Raw genomic sequence first — 16,358 nt, forward strand, 5'->3', positions numbered from 1 at the left:
ACCAATGACCTCCGGGCAGAACTCGACCGCAGGCGTGCGGGAGAGGATGCCCGAGTCTCCTTGGAAAGGGCGCGCGAGCGCCGCCAAAACATCGGTGGTCGCAACCTCGATCAAGACTTCGCTGCGGTTGCACCGCAGACACCAATGGGTACCCGGTCTCAAACGGGTGTCCCCTTGGTCGGCGTGGGCTGCGCCGCTCTCGCGGATCACCTCTGCGCGGCGTCATGACCACCTAAGTTCCGGCCGCATCTGCCGGAAAAGTACGACGGAACGTCGAACCCGTCGGAGTTCCTGCAGGTGTACGTCACCGCCATCACGGCAGCAGGTGGAAACACCGCTGTGATGGTGACATATTTTCATGTTGCCTTGTCTGGACCTGCCCGGACCTAGCTCATGAACCTCACCCCAGGGTCAGTCTACTCCTGGGAAGAGCTCTGCGTGCGGTTCGTTGCAAACTTCGCCAGTGCTTACCAGCAGCACGATGTGGAGGCCCACCTCCATGCGGTGAGGCAGGAGCCCGGGGAGACTCTTCGGAAGTTCATCTCCCGCTTCACCAAGGTACAAGGTACCATACCTCGCATTTCTGATGCTTCCATCATCACGGCCTTCCGACAGGGAGTACGTGATGAGAAAATGCCGGAGAAGTTGGCCACACATGACGTGGAAACTGTCCCCACACTCTTCGCTCTGGCCGATAAGTGCGCTAGAGCCGCCGACGGCCGTGCATGGCACTCGGCCCCACAAACCGGAGCTGCCCAGTCGGGTGGCTCGGGTGCCGTCCCTCGGGACGGAAAGAAGAAAAAGAAGAAGGACCGTGACTACCAGAAGTCGCGGTCCACCGCTCTGGTTGTCGCAGCCACGACCGGAGGCCAGGGCGACCGCAACAAACGTCCACGGCCGCAGAGGGGTAACAGCGGCTCATGCCCTGTGCACTCCAACGGTCGCCACAGTGCCACGGAGTGTCGCGAGATCATTGACCTAGCGAAACGCGTCAGTGAGCGGCGCGAGCAGTCTTCCAAAGACGGCTCCCCACCTCGTCGTCGACCTGGCAAAGAAAAGGTGGACGACGGCGAGGTGGCCGCGGCTGAACGGGACCTCAGGTATCAGTCACACGAGGGGGACCTGAAGGATGTCTTCGCTGGAGGCTCCTACTCCGGTGGAGACAACTAGACGGACCCCAGAGGGACCCTGTGTTCCTCGGTCTACGGAGCTGAAGCTTGCCTTCCTCCGGAAACCCTTCTGGATTCCCCACGGGTCCAGGCTTCCGACAGGTACATGCAGGAATGGCCACAGCCAAAGGCGAGGGCTCCCGTGTCAAATGCAGTGGGGACCCAGGGTCGGGACCTAGCCCTATGGCAAGTACCAAACCAAGAAGGGCTCCGCAACTCTCCCCCAGCTGGGAAGGACCCTTCAAGGTAACGGGAATGCACCGACTCGAGGGCAACCATCTAGCTACGACTGAAGGAGTGCCTTACCCCGATGCCGGAACATCTCTGTAAGTTCTATCCATAGAGCAAGTCTGAGGGGTCGATTTAGTTTCCCTTTTGTAACTAGGTAGCGCATACGTGGATGCCAACCCGGTGGGGTCCGTCCCCATAAACCCGGCCTGTTGGTCTACACCCATGCATGATGAGTTATAAAGAAAAACTACCCCCTCAGTTGAGCCCCTATGATAGTTCCATATCGCTGCTCCATGGTCTTGCCTTGCAGTTTTTTCAGATAGTACTTTTTATCTAACCCACCCGTGCGGTTCCCATCTGTCATGTCATGACGACATCCGAATTGAGTAGCCAGGCTTACAGTTTAGGGCCCCCGATACGAAAGTTGGGAGGCCCGACAGCCTGGGGGCCGGCTCTAGAGAATGGGACCCCGTTCCATGGGGTGGTCCGGAGCCTGTGTGGCTGCTTAGCCTGGTTCTGTACCCGAAAGCCTGCACACTCCACCACTCCGTGACGGGTACCTAGTATTTGGGGCTATAAGTCCTGTGCGTCCGACAACCTCGAGTCCGGAGCTAGAGAATGGACATTAGTCTCCTGGGGTGGTCCGGAGCCCGTGTAGCCGCTCAGCCTGGTCCCGTACCGTGGACCTGCACGCTCCACCACCCTGCGACAAGTGTCCTAGTATCTAGAACCGCGACCCAAGGGGGTCCGGACACGCAACTTGACCACCCGGACTGAAACTTGCGAGTCCCGAGCATGTATCAAAGGATGGCTATTATCAGACAGGGAACCCTATGGGTGTACTCCTAACGCTCCCTAGCTGAAGCTGTGTACAGATCTAGATCCCGACGAGGTTGCCTCCCGAGAGTTGTTGACAACCTTTTCAAATACGCTGGTATCCAACCTCAACACATCAAGCCTGCATCCCAGGCGGGGGGTCAGGTACCAGGGAGGAGTCAACAATATCGCACACAGCAGAAACAAGTTGAAAATAGATAAGTACTAATACTGCTTAATAAATAGTACTCTTGAGTACCTTACAAAAAGCGAAAGTATTACATCTGTTTCCAAGCGGAGCCCTAGCTCCATCTCTACTCTACAGGTATGAACTACCTCCACACCAGTAGGGCCGCGGGATAGCTAGCTCCGAGCGGCTCACCAGCGGAGGCGGCCACCTCTGCACCGACGACTCGCCAGCAGTGGCGATCACCTCAGCACGTGCGCCATTGCGAAAAGGTCCTCGCCCTCGTCTTCCTACGGGGGGCGACAACGAGGCCATTAAAGCCAAAGAGTTGGAGGCTCGGCGGCAGGTGGCACTGATGGTCTCGCTAGCAGAGGCAACCACCTCTGCAACGGGCAGCCTCACTAGCGGCGGCGACCACCTCAGCACCGACGACAGCGGCCACCTCTACACCGGTGGGCGGCGGCTACCTCAGCACGCGCGAAGAGGTCCTCGCTCCCGTCCTCCTGCGGGAGTGAGGACAAGACCGTCTAAGAACGTGGTCGCCGCCCCCACGGCGTACGACGTCTTGTACGGCCCCCCGGTGCGGCCACCAGCGCGGGAGAAGCTGTGGATGTGGCGGACCTCCACACGGCGCGACCGTCGCCCATGCGGTGGACGGACAGCCACGCCCCGACCAAGCAGCAGGAGGCAGCGCCAGAGGCGGCACCAAAGCCATCCAGGCCAAGGAGCCAGACACGCGGTAGCTGACGGCGCCTGCAGCCGGCCGACCCTGCGTAGCCGAAGTTCGCCTCCTCCGCAAGGCTCGTGGACGCCCTTATCCCCCGAATGCTGGAGGAAGAAGCGGGTCGCCAGCCCATGCGGAAGGCAGGACCCCAACTCGGCTCGCCCTCTTCCCCATCGCGGATGATGAACATCCTTGAAGCTGAGGGCAGGGGGGAGGCCGCAGCCCGGCTCGCTTCTCTCCACCACAAGGCTGGTGATCATCCCTCTAGATGACCACTGGCAGAAGATTGCAGCCGGGCTGCATGATGAAAATCCTTGAAGCCGAGCGATGGCGGAAGAGCGCCAACCCCCACGGGGTTGCGCTCCTCTAACAGCAGCAAGAAGAAGACAAGATCGGTAGCACCACCATGAGCGCGAGCTCTCCGGTGGAGAGACCGCCGGAGGGGGCGGCCCTGACGCGGATCCCTCTAGAGACCACCGACGCACCCCATCTGGAGGCCCGGAAGGCGGAAGGGCGCGATGAATGCAAGAGGAGCGAGACATGGCTACTGCCCGGGAGATCGACCCCTTTTTAAAGGCAGATTTCCCCACTCGTGCCCTGAAGCGTCAAGGGCAAAGTCTCCCCCGACGTGCACCAGGGTTCCCACCCTATGACACGGGGGCTAGGCCCCACATGTCATACAGACCGACCCGAAGCACGAAGAAGGCGAACCACCGCACAAGGAGCGTGTAACTACTCCGCGGTTATGCGCCCCTTCATTTTCGGGGTAACCAGCGGCCAGGAAGGCGAACCGCCGCACAAGGAGCATGCAACCGCCCCGCAGTTATGCGCCCCTTCGTCTTCGCCGAAACCAGCGGTCGAAAAGGCGAACCGCCACGAAGGAAGTGTACAACCGCCCCACAGTTGTGCGCCCCCTCAGCTTCGCTGCAACCGGCGCGCCGATTACTGGGTGCAGAAAAATCGCACTGCCGCTCGCGCCAATGCCACGTCTTCTCGGGGCCGTCATGGAAGACTGAAAAGATAAGTTTTCAGAACCAGTGCAGCGACTCGAGGCATCCCGCGCATGGCCCAACAGTGACATTAAGTACGAAGGTCATGGGCCAGTCAACCGTGGGAATAGGCGTAGCAGTCGGCATAACCATAGGCGGGCCGGCAGTAATTGCGTCAACAGGCACGTAGGAGAAGTAGGCCAACCGCTAATCAGACTCTGGCCCCACCTGCAGGCTCGCATCCTCCCCTGAGGCGGGTCCGGGGGCCACTATCGGTACCCTGAATCAGGGGTACCCTCTTCTACAGTATGAAGACGTTGTACATGTACTACGTCTCCAGGCCACACGGAGAAGGGCACCCGACCCCACCACATGGGCAGGTCTAAAGGCACCACGTGGCAAGGAAAGATAATACATCCCAGGATGCATCATTGGGTCTGGACCTCCATAGAGGGACACCGGACCCCTGCGCGTACAAGTCTGGAGCTCCCAAGAAGGCATATCGGGTCCCTCGGGTGGGCCCCAGGACCCTCCGAGTAAGGTAAGGGCCTTAGCAAGGTCCCGGGATGGGGAGGGCCCCGGCATGAGTAAGGGTCCGATGCTGGCACGTGTCCAGGCCTTGCCCTATGCTCCCCGCTCAAGCGGAGACCCGCTGCTGCCGCGTGGCTTGTGGCCTGTGACATAAGCCAACGGGCTGAGCCTGGTGTAAGGCCCCTAAAGCCGCGGAGCCTCTGTATTTATTGCGGAGAGGACGCGCCGCCTGCCACCACGCTGACGGGAGACGTGCCCTCTCAGCATTTAATGCATCCTGTCCACTCCGCTGGCAGACGGCGTCAGGGTCATCCAGCAGACGGCGCGCCTGTCCAGTTTGTTGACAAATAGTGCGCCTGTGCCATGCGGCGCACCGTGCTCATCATCCCTTCTACAATAAGCTTCCCCTGCACGCCAAGGATACGCAGATCTCGGATGTCAGGGCAAAAGAAGATTGCCCTAGCAGCGAACATTTGTAGCTCCAAGTGCTATATTCATTATGTCCCTGGGCCCACATGTCGGGGCTCAGTACCTTTGTGCATGCCCCCTTCAACTATAAAAGAGGAGGCATGCGACGTTACAAGGGGATCCAATCTTAGGCTCACTCAGACACTCACAAGTTCATACAAGCTCTCAAGCAATACATCACACAGTGGAGTAGGGTGTTACGCTCTGGCGGCCCGAACCACTTTAAATCCTTGTGTGTTCTTGTGTTCTCCCCATTTTCCAACTAACAAGCAAAACGCTTAGGCCCCTCCTCATCTTAGGATTTAGGGCGGGTGCACTCCGCCACCCGGCCGGAGATTTCCTCTCCGATAGAGCTCTTTGCTCAAAACCGGTTGAACTGGCCCCCGGGGTTTTCTCCTCGAACCTCTCTAGTCAAAACTGGTTGAACCAGCCCTGGGCGGTTAAACCGTGTTAGGGCCTGACTGGATGTTATGCCCATGTCTATCAGTAAGACTAGCAGGTGGTGGCATAAGTGGTTGAACCGGTTTTGCTGGATGGTTTCTAGTTGAACTGATCGTTTTGAACTTGGTTTGGCTTTGCTCAAAACTGGCAACCAGTTTTGGAGGCGATTAAACTGCTTTCCACGTAGAAAGTTCCAACCGTCAGCACATTTTGAGAGACATCTATAAATACCTCCTTGTGTCTCTCTCCTCATTCACAACAGTTGCTGCACTCATTCATTGCTTACCTAACTCGATACAAAAGCTCCTAACTCCTCTCTCACACCCCAAATCGTTCCCTCTTGATTGAAGGAATTTTGGTGTGAGGTTTGAGTTCTTCACTTCTCGACTTGGTTTTCATTCTCCTCTCCTTTCTCATCTCTTGAACTTGTTGCAAACACCTCTTGTGTGGATTTGTTGCTCTTGGAACCATCGTTCCTTGATGGTTTGAGGTTTCTTTAGAGTCTCTAAATTTGTGGATGACCCCAAGAAGTTTGAATCACCTGCTTTTTTAGACAAGTTGAGAAAAAAGTTTGCCTTCACCTTTATGATTGGCTTGTGAAGGATTAGCGTTGGAAAAGATCCGACCCTTTGTGGAGTCCTCAACAAAGTAAATAAAATTGGGGAGTAGGGCCCTTTGAATCACCTGCTTGGGGAGTAGGGCACCTTTATTGTGTGACCAAACCTCAGGAAAAATTCGTGTGTCTTTGCGCTCTTGCTTTGATTCAAATCAATGTGCTTCATCTTTCATAAAGTAGACATCGCTCGAGTTGCCTTATGTGTGAATCTTGTGGAATTTCTCCACACGGATTCATCACCATCCGTCTATCCCTAGTTTATCCCGTGAGTTTTTTTCTTAAAGGAATCTCTCATTGGTCTCCATGTTTTTAATAAACTAGATTTACTCCTGCAGTTGGACTGGTTCAGAGTGGTTCAACCAACCTCAATAGTTGTTGAACCAACATGTACTAGTTGAACTGTTTATTTGACATTATTTCGGATTTTGTGGTGGAAATTTCTGGTTTAGCCTATTCGCACATCCCCTCTAGGCTACTTTTAGATTGGCTCGAGAGCAACGACACCTTGCTGGCCCGACGTGGGTGTGTGAACGGACCAAACAGAAGCCAAGTTTTCAATTGCACCTTGCACGGGAGCAACAACACTTTGCCTCGGGATATCGCTTCTCGCCATACAGAAGAAAAACTGCAATACCAAGACAAATTTTCAATACCCCAAAAATATTGTAGTATTGATAAAATCATGGTTTTAGAAACATAGTTTTTGGCTGAGCAACCAAACATCTTTTGGTCTAAAATACCATAGTATTCTTAAATACTATAGTATTCTTAAATACTATGGTATTGTCCTGGAACCAGGAAAATACTCTATTGCCAAACAGGCTCTTAGTGCATGTTATATCATATGTTTGATCTCTATTATTAGTATTGAATATAGAGGGTGTTTGAATTCAATATAGCTAATAGTTAGTTGGCTAAAAATTGGTAGTGGAATTAGCTAGCTAACAAATAGTTAACTAACTACTAGCAAATTTGCTAAAAATAGCTAATAGTTAAACTATTAGTTAGGTGGTGTTTGAATGCACTAGAGCTAATAGTTAGCTGGTAAAATTAGTTGAAGACATCTAAATTGTTTATCTAATATTTACTTTTAGCAAATTAGCTAATAGTTTGCTAACTATTTGTTAACTAACTAATTCCACTAGCAAATTTTAGCTAATTATATATTAGCTCTAGTGCATTCAAACATCCTCTTAGACTATTTAGATGTCTCCAACTAATTTTAGCAGCTAACTATTATCTCTAGAGCATTCAAACATGGTTATAGTCTAATTATAAAACTAATTACACAGTTAAGACTAAACAACAAGAGAAATTTATTAAACCTAATTAATTCATAATTAGCAAATGTTTACTATAGCATCACATGAGTGAATCATGAACTAAGGCATGTTTGTTTCCCTCTGCTAAAGTTTAGCATCTATCATATCAGATGTTTAGATGTTAGTTAGAAGTATTGAAAGGGAAATGTGCCCTTAGGTCATTTTTATAAGTGTTTTGGTGATTAGGTGCCCAACACATATTGATTTAGTTCTTATGTGCCAAATAAGTGAGAAGTGCAAATCGAAGAAAAAGGTATGTACCCGGCCCTACTAAACTGTTTTTCAGTACTAACATGTGTATCTAAGTACTAGAAATAGTGCCAAGAAAAGAAAAAAGCATCGGAGATGATATGGCTCAGGACAGCCAAAACCAGCACTAGCCTGGCACACCGGACTGTCCGGTGGTGCACCGGACAGTGTCTGGTGCCCCAGGCTGGCTCGGTGGCGAACTGGCCGCTCTCGGGAAATCGGCGGGGCGACGTAGCTAAAAATCACTGGACTGTCCGGTGGTGCACCGTACTATCCGGTGGTGCACCGGACTGTCTGGTGAGTCTTCAACGCCCGCGCCCAAGTACATCGGCGATGAACTCGTCGCTCTTGGGAAATCGCCGGACTGTCCGATGAGTCAGAGCCGCCCGAGCCAACGGTCGCCGGTGCAATCAGCGGGCGACGCGTGGTCCACGTCAACAGTCGGTTGGGCACACCGGACTGTCTGATGTGCACCGGACAATGTCCGGTGCGCCAACGGGACCACCGGCCCAACGGTCGGATGCGCCAGATAAGGAAGGGGGTCGAGCACCGGACTGCTACAGGACCTATCCGGTGGTGCACCGGACAGTCCAGGTGCACCACTCGACAGAAGGCAAGATTTGCTTTCCAAGTTGATCTCCAACGGCTCCTAGCTGACTTGGGGCTATAAAAGAGACCCCTAGGCGCATGGAGCAGAATACCAAGCATTCACTAAGCATCCTAAGACTCCCAAACTCCGCCTCCACGCATATGATCGATTGTGTTATGATTTGAGCTCCATTTGAGTTGTGAACTCTCTGTGCTATGTTTCGAGCTCAAGTCTTGGCTTGTGTGTGTGTGCTACGGATTTGAGTCTTGCATGTGTTACTCTCCCTCACTTACTACTGTGCTTCTCTTGTGATAAACTTGTAAGGGCGAGAGGCTCCAATCTATGGAGATTCCTCGCAAACGGTAGAAAGATTACTAAGGAAGATAGTTGTGGTACTCAAAGTTGATCATTGGATCACTTGAGAGGGATTGAGTGCAATCCTTGACCGAAGGAGGTCACCACAACATGGAAGTAGGCATTGGCCGAACCACGGGATAAATCACTGTGTCTTGTGTCCATCTTTTTGTGATTGGCTTTTTTCTAGAATTCACACTTTAGCAACTTGGTTTAAATTGCACTAACATTTTACAACCAAGTGTTGGCTATTTAGTGTTGAAAATCCCAGGATCACCTATTCACCCCCCTCTAGGTGCTCTCAATTGGTATCGGAGACGTACTCTTCATCTAAGAGACTAACCGCCCAAAGAGATGGATCCTAAGGGTAAGGGGATGGTGGTCAACGATAAGGAGAACGAGTCCCTCTTCAACGAGTTAAGAGACGACAAGACCACTGACTCAGGTTCGAGTCACAAGAAGAGCGACAGGAAAAAGAAGAGGCGCATCAAGAAAATCATATACTATGAAAGCGACGCCTCCTCTTCTTCACCGAGGGATGACGACGATGACTCGTCCAAAAGAAAGACGGTTAATCAAAACTACTCCCTTATAATTCAAATGCTAATTTGCTATCAATTCCACTTGGGAAACCCCCACACTTTGATGGAGAAGACTATTCTTTCTAGAGTCATAAAATGCGTAGTCATTTGTTTTCCCTCCATCCTAGTATCTGGGAGATTGTTGAAAACGGAATGCACTTTGATAGTACTGACAGTCCCATTTTCATAAATGAGCAAATTCATAAAAATGCCCAAGCCACTACTGTGTTGCTAGCATCTCTATGCAGGGATGAATATAACAAGGTCAGCGGCTTGGACAACGCCAAATAGATTTGGGACACCCTCAAAATATCTCACGAGGGTAATGACACCACCATGATCACCAAGATGGAACTGGTAGAAGGCGAGCTAGGGAGGTTCGCGATGATCAGGGGAGAGGAGCCAACACAGACCTACAACAGGCTCAAGAACCTGGTCAACAAAATTGAGAGCACCTAGAGGGGGGTGAATAGGTGATCCTGTAAAACTTACAACTTAACACCACAAACTTGATTAAGAGTTAGAACAATTGAAATCAAGTGAGTAGAGAGGAGAGCTCTTGTGAAGCACAATAGACACAATAAGGACAAGCACAAGAGACACGAGGATTTATCCCGTGGTTCGGCCAAGTACAAAACTTGCCTACTCCACGTTGTGGCGTCCCAACGGATGAGAGTTGCACTCAACTCCTCTCAAGTGATCCAATGATCAACTTGAATACCACGGTGTTCTTCTTTACTTTTCTCTTTCCCGTTTGCGAGGAATCTCCACAACTTGGAGTCTCTCGCCCTTACAATAAGAATCACAATAAAGCACAAGAGTAAGGGAGGGAAGCAACACACTCAAATCCACAGCAAATACGCACACACAAGACCAAGACTTGAGCTCAAGACAATATCTCGAGGTTCTCACTAGAACGGAGCTCAAATCACTAAGAGTGTCGAACAAGTGCACAAGAATGAAGTGTGAGTGATCAACAATGCTCAAGGAATGCTTGGTTTTCTCTTCCATGCGCCTAGGGGTCCCTTTTATAGCCCCAAGGCAGCTAGGAGCCGTTGAGAGCATTCCAGGAAGGCAATTCTTGCCTTCTGTCGCCTGGCGCACCGGACAGTCCGGTGCACCACCGGACACTGTCCGGTGCGGATTTCTTTCCTTCTTTGGCGAAGCCGACCGTTGGCGCTTTGAAGCTGTTGGCGCACCGGACACTGTCCGGTGCACACCGGACAGTCCGGTGCCCCTTCTGACCGTTGGCTCTTGCCACGCGTCGCGCGCGGATTATGCGATCGACCGTTGGCCCGGCCGACTGTTGGCTCACCAGACAGTCCGGTGCACCACCGAACAATCCGGTGATTTATAGTCGTACGCCGTTAATTGCTTCCCGAGAGCAGCCAGTTGACAGACGCCGGCTTGCGCACCAGACACTGTCCGGTGCACCCAGACCGAGCTGTCTTTGGCTGAACAAAGCCATCTCTTTTCCAACTTGATTTCTCCTGTTTCCAGCACTTAGACACAATACATTAGTCTCCAAAACAATGTACTAAGTCTTAGAAACATACCTTTTTACTTGATTTGCACTTTATCCATCACTTTGCATAGATTAACATAAGTCCACTTGTGTTGGCACTCAATCACCAAAATACTTAAAAATGGCCCAAGGGCACATTTCCCTTTCAATCTCCCCCTTTTTGGTGATTTATGCCAACACAATAAAAAGCAACTAAAGGAAGTGCAACATCAATACAAATGAGAACTCAAAATTGTTTTGATTCAAATTTGGCATATATGGATCATTCTTTGCCACCACTTGGTTTGTTTTTTGCAAATCAAATTCAATTTCCTATCTCTAAGTCAAACACACTTATTGAAACATAAAGAGAGATATTTCAAGAGAAATTGATCAAAGATTCAAAAACTCCCCCTTTTCCCCATAATCAAGCCTTCTCCCCACAAGAGACCAATGTTTTGACAATAAGAGACAAACAAAAGTATTTTGACAAACAAAAACTCTAACTCTACTATTTTCAAAATTCTCAAGTGGTAGCTGATCCATTTCTTGCTTTGGCCTTATTTTCTCCCCCTTTGGCATCAAGCACCAAAACGGGATCAATTTTGGCCCTTTAACCCTATTGCCTCACCAAAATCTTCAACTAAGAGTAAAAAGGCAATAGGAGTACAAAGATGAACTTGGAATCAGTTACTCTTTCATCGGAGTGCAGTGGAAGTCTTGCATGGTCCAAGTCCACCTTTTCCCTTTCAAACCTCCTTTGAGACTAAATTAAGCAAACTCAAGCACACAGTTAGTCTCAAAGGGTCAAGTTGTAGCACATCTCCCCCTAAATATGTGCATCACTTGCAAATGGACTTGTGAGGTCCGGGGAGTGCTTGTACAACTTGAGCACCAAAAATAAACAACAAAATGATCAAGGCATAAAACACATGTATGCTATAGATCAATCCAGGTTCCGCGAATCTAAGACATTTAGCTCACTACGCAGCTTGCAAAAGGTCGACTCATCTAGAGGCTTGGTAAAGATATCAGCTAGCTGGTTCTCGGTGCTAACATAAAACACTTCAATATCTTTCTTTTGCTGGTGGTCTCTCAAAAAGTGATGCCGGATGTCAATGTGCTTTGTGCGGCTGTGTTCAACAGGATTATCTGCCATGCGGATAGCACTCTCATTATCACATAGGAGTGGGACTTTGCTCAGATTGTAGCCAAAGTCCCTGAGGGTTTGCCTCATCCAAAGTAGTTGCGCGCAACACTGTCCTGCGACAACATACTCGGCCTCAGTGGTGGATAGGGCAACAGAGGTTTGTTTCTTAGAACTCCACGACACCAGGGACCTTCCTAAGAATTGGCACGTCCCCGATGTACTCTTCCTATCGACCTTACATCCAGCATAGTCGGAGTCTGAATATCCAATTAAGTCAAAGGTAGACCCCTTTGGATACCAGATCCTGAAGCAAGGCGTAGCGACTAAATATCTAAGAATTCGCTTCACAGCCACTAAGTGACACTCCCTTGGATCGGATTGAAATCTAGCACACATGCATACGCTAAGCATAATATCTGGTCTACTAGCACATAAATAAAGTAAAGATCCTATCATAGACCGGTATGCCTTTTGATCAACGGACTTACCTCCTTTGTTGAGGTCGGTGTGTCCGTCGGTTCCCATTGGAGTCTTTGCGGGCTTGGCGTCCTTCATCCCAAACCGCTTGATCAAGTCTTGCATGTACTTCGTTTGGGAGATGAAGGTCCCATCCTTGAGTTGCTTCACTTGGAACCCAAGGAAGTAGCTTAACTCGCCCATCATCGACATCTCAAACTTTTGAGTCATCACCCTGCTAAACTCTTCACAAGACTTTTGGTTAGTAGAACCGAATATTATGTCATCGACATAAATTTGGCACACAAATAAGTCACCATCACAAGTCTTAGTAAAAAGAGTTGGGTCGGCTTTCCCAACCTTGAAAGCATTAGCAATTAAAAAGTCTCTAAGGCATTCATACCATGCTCTTGGGGCTTGCTTAAGTCCATAGAGCGCCTTAGAGAGCTTACACACGTGGTCGGGGTACCGTTCATCCTCAAAGCCAGGGGATTGCTCCACGTACACCTCCTCCTTAATTGGCCCGTTGAGGAAAGTGCTCTTCACATCCATTTGGAACAACCTGACAGAATGGTGAGTAGCATAGGTTAACAATATGCGAATTGACTCTAGCCTAGCCACAGGAGCAAAAGTCTCCTCAAAGTCCAAACCTGCGACTTGGGCATAACCTTTTGCCACAAGTCGTGCCTTGTTCCTTGTCACCACCCCGTGCTCGTCTTGTTTGTTGCGGAACACCCACTTGGTTCCCACAACATTTTGCTTGGGACGAGGCACAAGTGTCCAAACTTCATTTCTCTTGAAATTGTTGAGCTCCTCTTGCATGGCCAACACCCAGTCCGGATCTAGCAAGGCCTCTTCTACCCTGAAAGGCTCAATAGAAGAGACAAAGGAGTAATGCTCACAAAAATTAACTAATCTAGGACGAGTAGTTACTCCCTTGCTTATGTCACCCAATATTTGGTCGACGGGATGATTCCTTTGAATCGTCGCTCGAACTTGGGTTGGAGGTGCCGGTTGTGCTTCTTCCTCCATTAAATGATCATCTTGTGCTCCCCTTGATCACACGCCTCCTCTTGATGAACCTGTTCATCTTCTTGAGTTGGGGGATGCACCGTTGTTGAGGAAGAAGGTTGATCTTGCTCCTTTTGTTCCAGTGGCCTCACATCTCCAATCGCCATGGTGCGTATTGCGGCCGTCGGAACATCTTCTTCATCTACATCATCAAGATCAACAACTTGCTCTCTTGGAGAGCCATTAGTCTCATCAAATACAACGTCGCTAGAGACTTCAACCAAACCCGATGATTTGTTGAAGACCCTATACGCCTTTGTATTTGAGTCATAACCTAACAAAAACCCTTCTACAGCTTTGGGAGCAAACTTAGAATTTCTACCTTTCTTCATTAGAATGTAACATTTGCTCCCAAATACACGAAAGTAAGACACATTGGGTTTGTTACCGGTTAGAAGCTCATATGAAGTCTTCTTGAGGAGGCGATGAAGGTAGACTCGGTTTATGGCGTGGCAAGCCGTGCTCACAGCTTCCATCCAAAATCGTTCGGGAGTCTTGAATTCACCAAGCATCGTCCTCGCCATGTCTAGTAGTGTCCTGTTCTTCCTCTCTACCACGCCATTTTGCTGTGGTGTGTAGGGAGCGGAGAACTCGTGCTTGATCCCTTCCTCCTCAAGATACTCCTCCACTTGAAGGTTCTTGAACTCGGACCCATTGTCGCTCCTTATCTTCTTCACTTTGAGCTCAAACTTGTTTTGGGCTCTCCTTAGGAAGCGCTTAAGGGTCCCTTGGGTTTCAGATTTATCCTACAAAAAGAATACCCAAGTGAAGCGGGAAAAATCATCAACTATAACAAGACCATACTTACTTCCTCCTATGCTTAGATAGGCGATGGGTCCGAAGAGGTCCATATGAAGTAACTCCAGGGGTCTTGATGTTGTCATCACATTTTTGGCATGATGAGAGCTTCCCACTTGTTTACCTGCTTGACAAGCTACACAAGGTCTATCTTTTTCGAAAGTTACATTAGTTAGACCTATCATGTGTTCTCCCTTTAGAAGCTTGTGAAGGTTCTTCATCCCCACATGTGCTAAACGGCGATGCCACAGCCAGCCCATGCTAGTCTTAGCAATTAAGCATGCATCTAGACTGGCCTCCTCTTTTGCAAAATCAACTAAATAAAGTTTGTCGTCTAGTACACCCTTAAAAGCTAATGAACCATCACTTCTTCTAAAGATAGACACATCTACATTTGTGAATAAACAGTTATATCCCATATTACAAAGTTGACTCACAGACAACAAGTTATATCCAAGCGACTCAACTAAGAACACATTAGAAATAGAGTGCTCGGATGAAATAGCAATTTTTCCTAACTCTTTCACCTTGCCTTGGTTCCCATCACCGAATATGATTGAATCTTGGGGATCTTTGTTCTTGACGTAGGAAGAGAACATCCTCTTTTCCCCCGTCATGTGGTTTGTGCATCCGCTGTCGATAATCCAGCTTGAGCCCCCGGATGCATAAACCTGCAAGGCAAATTTAGGCTTGGGTCTTAGGTACCCAACTCATGTTGGGTCCTACAAGGTTAGTTACAATAGTCTTAGGGACCCAAATGCAAGTCTTGTCTCCCTTACATTTGGCCCCTAATTTCCTAGCAATCACCTTCTTATCCTTTCTACAAATAGCAAAGGAAGCATTGCAAGCATAATAAATTGTAGAAGGTTCATTCATTACTTTCCTAGGAACATGAACAATATTTCTTCTAGGCATATGATGAACAACATTTTTCCTTGCCAAATTTCTATCATGCATAATAGAAGAACTAGAAGCAATCATGGCATGAGAATCAAAAGTATCATAACTTCTATAAACATTCCTAGAATGTCTTCTATCATGATACATGAAAGCATGGTTCTTTTGAGCACTACTAGCCATAGGGGCCTTCCCTTTCTCCTTGGCGGAGATGGAAGACTTATGACTTGTTAAATTCTTGACTTCCCTCTTGAAGCCAAGACCATCCTTAATTGAGGGGTGTCTACCAATCGTGTAGGCATCCCTTGCAAATTTTAGTTTGTCAAATTCATTCTTGCTAGTCTTAAGTTGGGCATTAAGACTAGCCACTTCATCATTCAATTTAGAAATTGAAACTAGGTGTTCACTATAAGCATCAACATTGAAATCTTTACACCTATTGCAAACTACAACATGTTCTACACAAGATGTTGATTTATTAGCTTTTTCTAACTTAGCACTCAAATCATCATTTATGCTCTTTAAGCTAGAAATAGAGTCATGACATGTAGACAATTCACAAGAAAGCATTTCATTCCTTTTAATTTCTAAAGCAATGGATTTTTGTGCCTCTACGAACTTATCATGTTCTTCATACAAAAGATCCTCTTGCTTTTCTAATAATCTATTTTTATCATTCAAGGCATCAATTAATTCATTAATCTTATCAACCTTAGTTCTATCTAGGCCCTTGAATAAACATGAATAGTCTATTTCATCATCGCTAGATTCTTCAGCACTTGAGGAAGCGTAAGTACTAGTATCACGAGTGCTTACCTTCTTTTCCCTTGCCATGAGGCAGGTGTGATGCTCATTGGGGAAGAGGGACGCTTTGTTGAAGGCGGTGGCGGCGAGTCCTTCGTTGTTGGAGTCGGACGACGAACAATCCGAGTCTCACTCCTTGCCAAGGTGTGCCTCGCCCTTAGCCTTCTTGTAAGTCTTCTTCTTTTCCCTCTTGTTCCCTTGTTCCTGGTCACTATCATTATCGGGACAATTAGCGATAAAATGACCAATCTTACCACATTTGAAGCATGAGCGCTTCCCCTTCGTCTTGGTCTTGTTGGGATGCTCCTTGCGACCCCTTAGCGCCGTCTTGAAACGCTTGATGATGAGGGCCATTTCTTCATCATTAAGCTCGGCCGCCTCAAATAGGTAGCGCCTCCTTGCTCCTCGTTG

Source organism: Zea mays, chromosome 1 (assembly GCF_902167145.1).
Source record: "Zea mays cultivar B73 chromosome 1, Zm-B73-REFERENCE-NAM-5.0, whole genome shotgun sequence".
In the NCBI taxonomy this organism is placed as follows: Eukaryota; Viridiplantae; Streptophyta; class Magnoliopsida; order Poales; family Poaceae; genus Zea; species Zea mays.